Genomic DNA, 14,094 nt, shown 5'->3' with positions numbered 1-14,094 from the left:
AACACCCCAAGATTTTTATGACTCCAAAAATGGAAGCATTTAGTACTTTTAGCTGCTACGTGTCTGGAAGCTTCAGAACCTAATTCCCTCCCTTTTTTAGCCCCAAAAAAAGTGCTGGTGGAGCTCGGTGCCATTAGGTGGCAGCAGGACATGCAGAAACGGAAAGAACAAGATTCCCTGGAGGCACATGGATCTTGGGAACGGTGTGGGATGGAATAAATGTAGAACATGCACAGGGCTTGTGATTCCTGTGGCAGACAGATGACACACACACACATCCTCTGTTATATTGATGTATATAACATTGGAATTTCAGTGTTAAAAAGATATGAATCATCTGGGTTCTGTTTTAGGTCAAGCCTAACAAGACCCTTGTCTCAAATAAGATACAGAGCAAGCCATAAACTTCATCCATTGATTTATTACATCAAAAACGGCCCAAAAACATTCAATGAAGCCAGAGAGGGCCTTTGGACAAGGGCCTGGGGGGCCAGGACAAGGGGGAATGGATTCAAACTGACAGAGAGTAGGTTTAGATGGGATATTGGGAAGGAATTCTTGGCTGTGAGGGTGGTGAGGGGCTGGTCTGGAATTCCCAGAGAAGCTGTGGCTGCCCCTGGATCCCTGGAAGTGTCCAAGGAAAAGTTGGAGCAACGTGGGCTAGTGGAAGGTGTCCCTGCCCATGGCAGGGGTGGCACTGGATGGGCTTTAGGGTCCCTCCAACCCAAACCATTGTGGCATTGTCTGGTGTTGGTGCAGCTCTGTTGGTCCCCCCAGTCCCTGGGACACTGGGACACTGGGACACTGGGACACTGGGACACTCTGCATCCCTGCAGGATGGGGCAGGGTGTGGGTGCAGGACAGTCTGAGCTGCTGAGCCCCCAGTTCCCAGTAGTGCCACGACCCCAGGGAGCAATCCCACACAGCTCAGAGGGATCCTCTTCTACTGTGGGGAGGCAGAACAAGAAGTCCTGGCAAGAACTGCGAGGCCAGTTCAGATCAGAAGCAGAAAGTGGAAAAAAAAAGCACCATGAAGGTGATCGATCCCTGGAATAAATCCCCGAGGGATTTTTGGCCATTGGAGGCTCCTCAAGTCAGCACTGACAGGTTCCCTGGAAAGCAGCTGCCAAGGTTTGGTGGTTAATGGTTGAAAAAGTGCTTGTGGAAAGAACACAAGCACGTGTGGTAAATGCCCAGCTGGAGTGCCAGGGCTGCCAGGCACTCACAGCTCCCGGGAGGCAGCAGAGGGCAACTCCTCTGGCCCGTGTGAGAGGGGAGAGAAATCATTTCCCTTAATTAGAGAGCAGTCCACTGGCAAGGTCTGCAGTTCTACGAGAAGAAAGAGGAATAGGAGAAGCAGTAACAAAGAGGGAATGATCACAGAGAAGGATTTCTTCCCACTATCCCATCTAGCCCTGCCCTCTGGCAGTGGGAAGCCATTCCCTGTGTCCTGTCCCTCCATCCCTTGTCCCAGGTCCCTCTCCAGCTCTCCTGGAGGCCCTGGAAGGGAGTCTGAGGTCTCCTCAGAGCCTTCTCTTCTCCAGGTGAACCCCCCCAGCTCTCCCAGTCTCTCCATGACAAAGGGGCTCCAACCCCTGGAGCAGCTCCGTGGCCTCCTCTGGATTTGCTCCAGCAGCTCCCCATCCTCGTGTTGGAGTCCCAGAGCTGGAGGCAGCTCTGCAGGGGGGTCTCACCTGATTCTCTCTCCAGGAGAATCCCCTCCTGGACTTTATTTAACTTCACAGAGGTGAATTTTAACTCCATTTGTGCCACAGCCACAGCTTGTCCTTCACCAGCCCCTAAAACAGGAGCAGCTCAGCAGCCCCTTCCAGTGCAAACTGGGCTTTCCTGACTGGGAACCTGGGAGGTGACACAGGGCTGGGGTGTGACTGTGAACAGCAGCTCATGGGATGTGTTAAACTGCCTCAGTTCTGAGCCCAGAAAATCACACAGTGGTTTTTTTGGAAAGTGATGAGTTAAATCGCCAACAGAGCTCTGGTTTTCTACCACTCTTAGTTAATCTAAGTCCAAATATTCACCCCTGCCCCAAAGACTTTGCTCATTAAATCCCCCGGGTGTTTGCTTCTCTCCTCCAAACTAATTCCTTTCCACAGGAGGGCACCAGATACCCTTGTTTAAATTGAATTTCCATTCCTTTTTTGAGGCTGTTTCTCCCTCCTGTTCACATCACTTCCTCACCAAAGCACCCAGGCCTTGCCATTTGTACATCTGTTATGCTTTTAACACCAAAACCTGCCATATTTTACTTTGTCTTTCATTAGGCAGGTGCTGGTTCTCACACATCTAAAATAATCTTTTTTTTTTTCCCCCTCCAATCCAAATTGGCTGGAAGTGTAACAGGGAATCATCTGGGCTTCACTGCATTTTCAAAATGTGCCCACAGAATTCAGCACCAGAGCTGTAGTTTTGCTGATGATTTTCTACAATCAGAGTCACCCCATATGTTTTTCTGCAGATTCTTGCAAGATTTTCGTTACAAAATGATGGGAAAACTGCAGCATCCCTCTCCCTTAAGGACATCAGCCAAGCAGGAAAACGTCCTGGTTTATTTATAAACCTCTCTGTGGCTTTTCCCTCTTGTAGGACAGAGACAACCAGACCATGGGAGGGGTTTGGAGGTGGATGTCACCTTGGGGGAACGATGTGTTTGTGGGACAGGGAGGAGAAGTCAAAGAGCAGCTGGAGCTGGGCTGGGCCAGGGGGACATTCCAGCCTCACATCTCCCCAGCCACACTCAGGCTCCTGCCTCCAAATCCTTGGCGATTCCCAGGAATGGCTGGTTCTGGGTGAGCCCTGACAGGACAGGCACACCATGGGGTGGGATTTGTCCTTCCTTCCTGGGCCATTCCGTGGGGCTCTTTGGTCAGAGAGGAACGTGAATTCCCAGAGGAATTCCCAGTCCCAAATTACCCAGGGATTGACCAAAGTTCTCCCTGTGGTTTGCTCCCCTCTGCTCTCCTGCCCTCTCCAAAGCCTGGCTGGTGGCAGGATCAAGCTTTCCCAGGCTCTGGGCCAGTTCTCTAATGAGCTCCTGTCCCACATTTTTGCTTTAATCCAGTTGCATTTTGTCCTTTCCTCCAAAAAAGCCTCAGTGCTGGGTGCAGGGGGGACCCTGTGAAGGCTGAGGGGGCTCTGCTGTGACCAGGGCTTAGCAATCAATTTAGGGTCCCCTGAGATTTTGTATTTTAGGAAACACAGTGGAAAACCTCTCACAGCTCAGGGCAGGCACAGAAATGAAAACCATTCCAGCACAGAAGCCTGGAGGAACCAGCAGGAATTTTCCAGCCTCCCTCCTAGAATTAGATCCACGTGTTGGGCCCAGGTAGGGACAGAACTGGGGCTGGAAGGTTCCCTGTGGTCATCTCCAAGTGTTTCTCCTGCCTCATCCCAGGTGAATAACTGGGATTAAATAAATAGCTGGGATTAAGAACTCCCACCACCCACTGCCCCAAGCAGCCACAGCAACGGTGCCATGGCTTTGCCTCCTCCTGTCCCAAAATCATGGAATGGTTTGGGTTGGAAGGGACCTTAGACATCATCTGATTTACCCCCTGCCATGGGCAGGGACACCTCCCACTCTCCCAGGTCGCTCCAACCTGGCCTTGGACACTTCCAGGGATCCTGGGGCAGCCACAGCTTCTCTGGGCAACCTGTGCCAGGACCCCACCACCCTCCCAGGGAGGAATTCCTTCCCAATATCCCACCTGACCCTGCCCTCTGGCAGTGGGAAGCCACTCCCCTTTGTCCTGTTACTCCAGGTCCTCCTGCCCAGCAAATTCCCAGTGTCCAGGGCTGTTCCTCCAGCCCCCACAGCGGGATGGGAAACCAGAATCATGGAATTATGGAATCATGGAATGGTTTGGGTTGGAAGGGACCTTAAAGCCCATCTCATTCCATGGGCAGGGACACCTTCCACTAGCTCAGGTTGCTCCAACCTGGCCTTGAACATTTCCAGGGATCCAGGGGCAGCCACAGCTTCTCTGGGAATTCCCCCCCAGCCTCTCCCCACCCTCCCAGTGTCCCGTGTCCGTGCAGATGCCACTCCTCATCCTTCCAGTGTGCCCAGGAGGGATTTGTTTGTTTGCAGTGGGTTATTTTTACTGCACCTGAGTTCATTAATCTCTCCCAAAATAACACTGGAAGGCCCAGGGATAAAAGAGCTGCTCCAGCCTTCCCTGGGCAGGGCTCAGCACCCCCAGTGAGCTCTTTGCTGGCACCCACTGAGGATTTTTGTGAGCAAACCCAAAGGCCAGAGCAGCTCCAGTGGGTAAAGTTTGTCTGAAAGGGGGAGGGAAAGGACTTGTTTTCCCTGAGCTACCATTGATTTACTGTGATGAGAGTTTTAATCAAACCCTTGTACCTTTAAGCCGTAAGTTATTCGAGGGGAGCAGGGACAGTCTTGTTGAGGACTTGCTGAGCTTTGGAGATTATTAATCAAAAAATGTGGTCTTGGAGGAGGGTTTTTGGGAGGGTTGGGGGTATTTTTTTTTATTTTTTTTTTTTTGCAGGCACCACTAAACTGCCAAACAATGTCAGATGGTGGAGAACAATGTGAATCCCCCAGCAAGAGCTATAAATAACAGCTAAAAACATGCCTCATAAATTACTCCAAGGGTTCTGTTCTCCCTCCCTCATGTTCAAACTCAATTTTACTCATCTGGTTCCTCACCCTGAGCTGCTGGGGAGGGACCTCTGGACACACAAGGCTGGAGCTCTGCAGGGGAGATTCCCACCACAACAGGCACAGAGTGCTGCAGAGAGACTCCCAATCTAATTCCAGAGCTGGTTCCCTTGGAATATGTCCCCAAAGATGCCCCCCAGGTTCCCCCACTGACTGTGTTCTGCACCTGAAATCAAACCCAAACTGTGCTGGGCCTCAGTCACCCCCCAGGAAGGAGCTCCATGGCATGACAAGGTTCCTTTTCTCCCCAGAATGATGGATTAGTTCTGTAAAGATCCTGGAGGGAGGGAATATTTCTGGCTGAGGTTTTCAAGAAGGACAGACAGAAGGCTGAAGACAAGCAGAACAAGAGCTAAACAGTGACAATGGAGGGGAAAGTTCCTTCCCAGTGTCCACAATGGATTTGAGATTTAAAGGCACAAATCATCCTTGGCATGGAATGAACTCCATGGGCTGGTGGCTGAGCTCAGATCCTGGCTTAGGACATCTCCTCCCTCCCTCCAGCTCTGGCTGAACAGAGCTGGGACCTTCAGCTATGACAAATCAACTCAAAATAATCCTGAACACTCTGTTTTCTCAGCCAGACAGTGCAGACAGAGACAGAGACACCCCTGTGAATAATGATGGATATTTTTCCTGCTAAAATGATCCCTTTCCCTCCTCCAGCTTTCACTCCCCTCCACAGCAGCTCCCAGAGCATCCCCAGCTGCAGGGGACAGCAGGGACTAGCCCAGGTAAGGGAGTCACATTCCTGGCAGCCCCAGGGATCAGCAGGAGCAGCAGCTGATATAGAGGGAATTCTGGACTGGATCCAGGTGGGAGGTGAGCCAGGAGTAGCATCAGCACAGATGATTCAGAAGCTTGCCAGGCTCCAAAACCAGGAGGGGAAAAAACAGGCCATGGCAGAGGCATCTCTGTGCCTCGGAGAGAGGATGAGGAAAAGGGCTCCAAAGGTGCTGCTGAGAGCCCAGATCCAACCCCAGAGCCTGGAGCCCATGGTCCTGCATTCCAATCATCACCTAAAGCCTGTTCCTGGGTGGAGAAGGGGCTGCTTCTCTCCTGGGATGGGCTGCAATGAGCCCATGAGTGCTCCTTTCCCTGGAGTGAGCAGCAGGGTCTTTACTCTCAGGAGTTTCTCTCCCTCACCTGGGGCTGAAAATGTTCCAAACTGGTGCCATGCTCAGGTCTGATTCTATTTTTGGGACTGGTTTTGTACCTCAGTTTCCATCCTGTAAAACAAAAATACAGTTCTCACCCCACTTGGAAGCAGCTCCGTGTTCTCCTGATGGAAGTTGTCCCACAGGAACTGTATCATTAATCCAAACATGCTCAGGGTTGTTCTTATGCCAGGGCAATAAATCAGAGTCAAATGAGTAAAACTAACCAAAAATCACCACATTTAGGCTTAAAATTTCTCAGCTCAGATCCATCTTCATCTCAACAACAAACACTTGTCCTTTGGGACCAGATGCTCTGCCTTTCACCAGCATTAAAAAATCACGGGGTGGAGCAGCTCCTTCACCCTGACAACGTCCAGAAAACCCTCAGAGCCAAACCCAGGGCTGGAGTGGGAGAAATCCATTGGCAACAGGAGCCCTTTGGTCTCCTGGGGTCTTTGGGATCTCCTGGAAATCAGCCTTTATTGAAGTCTCTGTGATGTGGGTGCTGCTGAGTCGTGTTGGGCAGCACCTTCTGAGCTGATAACAGAGAATTCATTGGTTTAATTTCACTGCTTTAGAAAATCCCCCCCTTTGTGCAGCTGACAGATCAAAATCTGGAAACATCAGAGGGGAAAAAAGAGGAAAAAAAACCCAGAAAAAATAAAGTTATTGCTCTTTTTGCTCCTGTGGGGATAGTCCAGTGCTGACAGACACGTCCTGTGGCACTGTAGACTCACCCTCCCAGCACAGTGAGCCTGGGTTTATTTTTTCTGGCTGATGTGTTTTTTTTTCCCCTAATCCAGCTCTAAAGCTGTTTTTATTTCTCAGACGAGCAACGGCCACCAGAGGGCAAGAGTCCTGCATCCCGAGCTGGAGACACCTCCCTGTGCGTCCACCCTGGGTTGGAAACAACGCTGCCCCAAAACCACTTAAATCAATGAGAGGACTCCCATCCATTTCAGTGGTCTTTGGATTGGGTCCTAGAGTTCTTTTAGCATTAAAAAGAACCTCAACAAAGTCAGTGAGATGTTTCATATAAACTTAGAAACAAGGTTTTATAAACTGCAAAAAGCCCCTGGCATTTATGTGCTTTGGGTTCTGCTGTCACTTGGATGTTAAACGCTCCTTTTTATTTATAATAAATTTATTTTTTAAATACCCATGTTATGAACAAGCCACAGCAACAGAGAGGGTGTGATCCAAACCCCTGCAACTTTTGTTTTAAATCTTCTCTGAAGAGCTGTGTCAGCCTGGGGCTGTAATGGGGCTGGCAGAGCTCATTAATGCTCGTGTCCAAAGACACTTTCAGGTCGTAATTTAGTGGGACACGTTGGCATGTGCTTGGCTCCAGGCATGGAATTAGCTCCCTGACTGCAGGGAGAAGGGATGGAGCTGGAGGGTTGAAATCCCAGAGGAAAAACCACACTCCTGATGGTGGAATCAGGGGATAGTTTGGCTTGGAAGGGACCTTAAAGACCATCCAGATTCCACCCCCCTGACTTTCACTGGAGCATGTTCCAAGCTCCATCCAGCCTGGCCTTGGGCACTTCCAGGGATGGGGCAGCCACAGTTGCTCTGGGAAAATCCCAGTCCTGTTACTCCTGTCCCCATCCCAAAGACCTGCAGAAGGGAGGGACGGACACAACCCTGGCCACACCTGAGTGCACCTGAACCTGTATTTTCCAGAACTGTGAATATTTAGAGCTCCTGGTTTCCACAACTTAACCCCCTCACTGGCCCACCCCGTAATCCAGGGCTAAACCACATTTTCCAATTTTACAGCTGGAGAAATGGCCATCAAAAATATTTGATGGGCTTAGACAGCATCCCCTGGGAAGGACAGCAGGAACTGTGCACTGCCTTCCTCAGCAGAAGAGCTCTGGCCAATGCAAAATGGACAAAAATCTGTCACTTTAATCCCTCAATAATATTTATGAAGCCCTTCCACGTCCTCTGATGAAAGGTGCTGTCGAAGTGCCCAGTGCTGGCTGGAGGTTTTCCCTCCCACCTCCTGCACAGTTTCCAGGCAAATATCTTGTCCTTTTGAATAATATGGTGTGGAGTGAAAAGATAAACTGTAATTATGCCTTCCCTCAGCGTGGCTGGGAAGACAAAGTGCCTCCCTCAGCTCTACTGCTCATGGAAAAATTGGACCTGGGACGTAGGTGGGAAGATCAGAGTGACTCTGAAACATCTTCCCTCATCCCCTGGGGCTTGAAGATGCTGTAGCTGGGTGTAAAGTGTGCAGAAAAGCTCTGGGCACCACCAAGACCTTCTTTCCACAGGGAAAATCGTCTCCAGGCTGTAGCAGAGGTGAGGAGGAGCCCGGGGGTGGAGGAGGAATCGCTGCGGGTTTATCGGGGAATCAGGAATGAGGGATGTGCCCAAACTGTGCCACAGAGATCTGGGGCAAAGCCATTGCTGCAATGAGGGCATCCTGGGGGTCCTGCTGACCTTCCCAGTGCCCAATCCCACTGGACAACATCCCTGTGGGGGTCACCAAAGGGAGAGGGTTGGAACCCCCCTGGTTACTCCGGCCACCCTCTGTTTTGTCTGGAGATTATTTCAGCCTCCGGGGCTGCCAAAACTTGCACCAGCATCAAACCCACTTTGTTTGGGCCCCAAAACAGCTTGGGAGAAAGCTCAGGAACAGCCCAGGAGACAATATTAGCACGTCTCCCAGTTTGGAAGGGCAGCTTTGTCCCCCCCCAGCACGGGAGAGTGGAAACTCCTATTTTGAGCAAAACCTCGTGGCCTGTGAGTTCCAGTTATAAATGAGGCAAAGTGCAGATGCCACAGTCACAGGTCTGTGTGTGCCCTGGGGGAGGAATCAATCACCCTCTGGCTTGGTGGTGAGTGAAAGTATTCCCAGAGACAGGCACTTGTGATGCCAAGATATGGGAATGACCAGCCTGGCATCCAGAGGGGACAGAAAATAACCCAAAGTGCCGAGAGAGAGGAAGGCAAGTGCTTCCTTTCTGCCTTGGCTGTGAGAGTCAATGAGCTGATGTGACCCAGAGACAGGACAGTTCACTGCAGAACCTTCAGGGTGGTTCAGTCAGAAATCAGTCAGTCTGAAATCCCGAGGAGTTCATCCCAGGAAAGTGCCTTCCTTGTGCTGCCTTCCTTCTCCAGAGGGATTTAATTCATGAGGAGCGAGGAGCTGTTGGGTGACACCCAGAGCTGGTGCTGGCTCCTGCAGCTCTCTCTGGGATAAATCTGTGCTTTAAAGATAAAGAGGACAACAAAATGCTGCTTCTCATTAGAGGAAAAAGCCTCAAATTGTGAAATATCAGCCAGAAAAATGATCTGGGCTTTGGAAAGGAGAAAAGCAGCTGCAGTTTTGTCTCTGTCAGAGATGTTTGGATTCCTAAAGTCTTTTTTTTTTAAACTGTGATTCTTTGGTTAATTCCCAGATTTATTCCAAGACCAGGCCCAAGAGTCTGAGGCTGAACTATCCCATTCTTTAGACCCTCCTTTATTCTTATGAAAAGCCTTTCAGAGATGGAGGATTTGTGATGGTGCTTCTCACTCTGCCCTGATGGTGTTTCTTTCTCACCAATAAAAAAAAATTAATCCCATTTCTAATTTTCGTTCCAGCCCCTGACTTTTTTAAATGAACAAAAAGTTAAAAATAATCTCAGTTTCTTCAAAGAAATCTGAGTGGTCCCAAAGAGAATGTAAATCTCACCTGCTGCTTGTCCTGAGCTGTTCTCAAAGCTGGCAGGTGATGGATCATGTTGCCAATACAGATCCAGAAGAGGCAGATTCCTTTTTATTTGGGTGGCTTAAATAATGAATTCTGATTCTTTTTTCTTCCATGTTAATTTTTTTTTTTTCCTGTGGCTTGATTCTTTTCTCTCTGCATAATTCCAGCCTTGCCATTTACTGAGAAGTTTCCCTTCTAAATTTAGATTAGACTCTCACTTGCTTTCATAAGAAGTGCTAATATCCCTTAGGTTACGAATAATTAGATGCTAATTTTCAAAACCTGAAAGGAAATTATACCTCTAATTCATCATTTCGAGCTGGGATAAAAGGCACATGTTGGCCACATTGAACAAAAGGTTTAGCCATTTTTTTCCTAAACAAAAATTAACCTCAGTACAAACGAAGATGATATGATTCTACTCAGATTAATGATACCAATTAAGTGAACCCACTTCAAAAGCTCCTGGGGTTCGTGGCAGAAGAAGGATCAGCAAAACAAGCCCAGCTTTGTGTTGCTCTCCTGGCTCTCACATCTCCAGCATTAACCCCTTCCCAGCAGAGGAGCCTGAACCCCCTGACAAGTCTCTCCCACCCAAATCTTCTCCAAAACTAAGATTTTTCTCTGTTGGAATAAACAAAATTAACCCAAGAAGAACTGAGGAAGCTCAGCTGTGTAAAACAAGGAGATGACCCACCACGAGCTCATTGTGGTGGTCAGAGAGTTTCTTGGGAAGGGTTTATTTTCTGTGTCAGCCTTAACATTCCCTTGGTCTTCCCAGTTCTTCCCAAGCATTTTCTGCTGCTCTTCCCGAGGCTGAAGTTCTCCAGCCCTACCTCCCTGCTGGCCCAGCCTGCTCTGGCACCTCCTCAAGCTGCTGGGACACCTTTGCAGGGTCAGCATTCCCTGTCCCCCGTCGGGATGAGCCTCTGGATGCTGGATCAGCCCAGCCAAGCAGCAGGGAGGGAGGTTTCCCTCTCTCCCTCCATCACTGCTTGTGGCATCAGGACTAAAACCTCCCAACTCAGCTGCAGGACTGACTTGGTTGGGCAGCAGAGCAGTAAAATGGGAGGGCAAATTCCATGGGGGGCAATTCCCTGCCTCCCTGACTTTTCCCACCTCTCCAGGAGGAAGATCAACACTGTTTTCTGCTGTCAGATCCTCTTCCTCCCATTTTCCTTGCAGATCCAGCAGACCAGCAGATGGCAAAGCTGCCCAGGCAGCTCTGAGGGTGCAGCAGGTGCTTGTTGGCCCATTTGCTCTTTGCCACCTGCTTTGGTGGCCCCTGAATTGGGGTTTTTTTACATCATTTTCAGCCAAACAACTGTCCCCAGGGAGGTGAACACTGGGATCTGGAGCCCTCTGGAGCCCTCTCCATCCAGGAGCCCTCTGGAGCCCTGCAATATCCCAGATCCATATGGAAATAGAGCTGGAGAGGAGATTTATGCTCAGATATTTCCTGGGGAAGGCAGCAGGCACTGCAGGCGTGTGGCAAAACAAACACCCCAAGCAAGGCTTTGTCATTTAATCTGACTGCCTCTTTTTGGGGGCTGTGTCAGGCATTCCCAATCAGGCAGCTGAATTCCCAATCAAAATGTTCTTTGGATGTAACAACCCAGTGAAAGGCATAAAGGTACCTTAAAATAGCTGGGGAACAACCCCATGGAACCTGAGTTTTTGGCAAAGGGAGGAGGCAATTTATGGGTCTGGACTCTGAGCTCCTAAATAAGTGCATGTTCCTTTCCTTTGCATGGGTTTGGCTCTTTCAGATTCCCTGTGTGCTGGATAAATTCCCATATAACAGGCAGTGGATGGGAATGCACAGACTTTTTTGGGGAGGATGTGAACTTATCCCATTTGAACCCACACAAGTTCTGTGGAGAAATTCCTCCTGGGCTCCTTATTCCAAGTTTTCCTCCAGATCCTCTTCTGCTTCCCCACCCTGAGCCCAGACAAGGTTCTTGTTTTACTGAACTGTTCTTTCCTTATAGGAAGCAGCAGTGAGTCAAAGCAAACAGGAATTTTACTTTGTTGCCTCCACATTTTGATATTTGGTAGCAGCAAAATGCCTTTTTGAATAGATAAATAGATAGATAGATAGACAGATAAATAATCAGGATAAAGACAGGTAAAACAGCAGAAACACATTGGGTTTGGTGATTAAACACAACTGTCTCAGTGCAGACCCCCAAGCAGCAGTGCCTGAACCAAGTACTAAAAAAACAGACTGGAAAGATCTTTTTCTCTGTGATTATTCTGTGATGAGACAGAGCAACACTGTCACTGGAAATGAGTCAATTTTTCAAGAGTGTAAAGAAACTTAAGGCCAGTGGAATAGGAATAATAATAATAATAATGATGATGATAATATTAATCCTCACAGTAAGGTTGAAAGGGACCACCAGTGTCATCACAACAGCAATAGCAGTAATGATAATAATAATAATAATAATCCACAAGCCAAATGAACCCCATCCATCTCTGAATGGATCTTTCTCAGGATTTTTGAGAAAGGCTTGTTTCTTAGAGGTCAGCTAATACACTGGATAATATAATGTATATTCTTATATTACATATTATATTATTGGTTTCTGTAAAAAATCCACAGTGTGTTAAAAAATCCACCGTGTGTCAAGAAATCCACAATGGGTGTGAGAGCTTTAAGCTTGACTGCAAAAATCCTGTTTATGTGTATTTTAGGAGCAGGTTGCTCACTGCAGTGTTGTCCCTTTTCTCCCTGCACACCAGAACAGCTCTTCCAGGAAAACCTGTTTTCCACACAGGGAGCAGCTGTCCCTGAGATCCCCTTTCCATCACCCCTTTGGAGCTCAGGGATGGGATGTTGCTGCATCCTCAAACTCCAAAAAAAAAAAAAAAAAGCAGTGAAAGAAGTTTTTCCCTCTTCTAAAATAGCTGCTTTTCTCTGATTCTTAGAATTAAAACTGAATTTAAAAAAATGTTAGGAGGAGTTTGGTGTCTTTTTGCTGCTGAAGGGGTTAATTAGTGACCCCTGGGCTTCACACCAGATTAGGTTTGTCCTCCCTTTTCCAGGTGCTGAAGGAAAGAAATGCTTTGAAAGCCCGGCAGGGCTCGTGCCCCCTCCTCCAGCCCAGCTCCGGATATAGCACCATTACTTTGAGGCTTTTATGGCTCTCCAGGGAAACTCAGAACATTCCTGAAACCCGAGCAGCATTTTGGAGTGCCCCGGGCTGGAGTTCAGGGATAAATCCTGGGAGCTGCCAACCGAGGGGATATTCGGTTTGGGAGGCAAGGGGCCAATAAACAGGGATATTACTCCTTGAGTCACTAGGAAATAGTAAATGTTTCATCCCCAAGTAGCTCGGGGTGATTTCCAGCAGCGACTTGGTGATAAAGAAGCAGCACAAGTGAAGGCAGAGGGTGTGAGTGAAGAACTAACTTGCCTTGAAGGCTTTTCTTGCTACCAGATGACTCCATCTCTGCAGCTGTAACGGGGCAAAAGGCCAGTGGAGGACCAGGGCAGCTCTTTGTCAGCAGCAAACACCTCAGTGCAGTTGTGGGTGTTAATAAAAAAGGCTATTTAGGGGTAAAAAAACCCACCCAGTGACGCAAAACCCTGTGGCAGAACAGAGCTGGGCTGAAATCCTGCCCTGGGGTTCGGGGAGTGCAGGAGGATTCACTCCAGTTTTCACTCCTGAGGAGCTGGGCCGGGCTGGGGAAAACTCAGGGGGGTTTGAGAGAGATTTGGAAGGAGGGAAACACTGAATCAGGCAGGGAATCTGTGGCTGTGCTCATACATCCTTCAGTCCTTTCAGTGATTGCTGCTGGGAAGGTTCCCAGAGAACGGGGCAGGAGGGGGGTTCAGCACTCAGCTGGGGGTGGGTCCTGCCTGGGGTCAGCTCCCCTTTCCACCTCGAGTCTAGGACCAATATCCTACAGATTGTAGGGCTAATATTCTGTATTTTATATATTTAACCTGGCTAGCACTAGATGCTCTCCAGGCAATCCCAGTTTTCTTAAACCTGTGTAACTGCTGAAGACAAGTGAACTGTGGAAGTGCTGTAGCTCAGGACTGTATCTGTAGAGCTTAGGACCAATATTATATATCTTATATAGAACAACCTGTCTAACCCTCCTGGCAAACCCAGTTTTCTCAAGTCTGTGTGACTATAGCTTATATTTTAGGATTAATATTCTCTATATTATGTAGAACTAAGCCTATCTAGCCCTGGATGCTCTGCTGGCAAACCCAGTTTTATTAACCCTGTGTGATTATAGCTTATAACTTAGGAGTAATATTATATATATTATGTAGAACTAAGCCTGTCTAGCCCTCCTGGCAAGCCCAGTTTTCATAAGCTTGTGTGACTGCTGGAGAAAAATGAAACATGGAAGTGCTATAGCTCAGGACTGTATCTATAGAGCTTAGGACCAATATTATGTATCTTATATAGAACTAAGCCTGTCTAACTGGCAAATCCAGTTTTATTAAGCCTGTGTGACTGTTGGAGAAAAATGAAATTTGAAAGTACCATATCTTAGGA

This window comes from Chiroxiphia lanceolata, chromosome 28 (assembly GCF_009829145.1).
Source record: "Chiroxiphia lanceolata isolate bChiLan1 chromosome 28, bChiLan1.pri, whole genome shotgun sequence".
In the NCBI taxonomy this organism is placed as follows: Eukaryota; Metazoa; Chordata; class Aves; order Passeriformes; family Pipridae; genus Chiroxiphia; species Chiroxiphia lanceolata.
Note: the sequence above shows the minus strand (reverse complement) of the source record.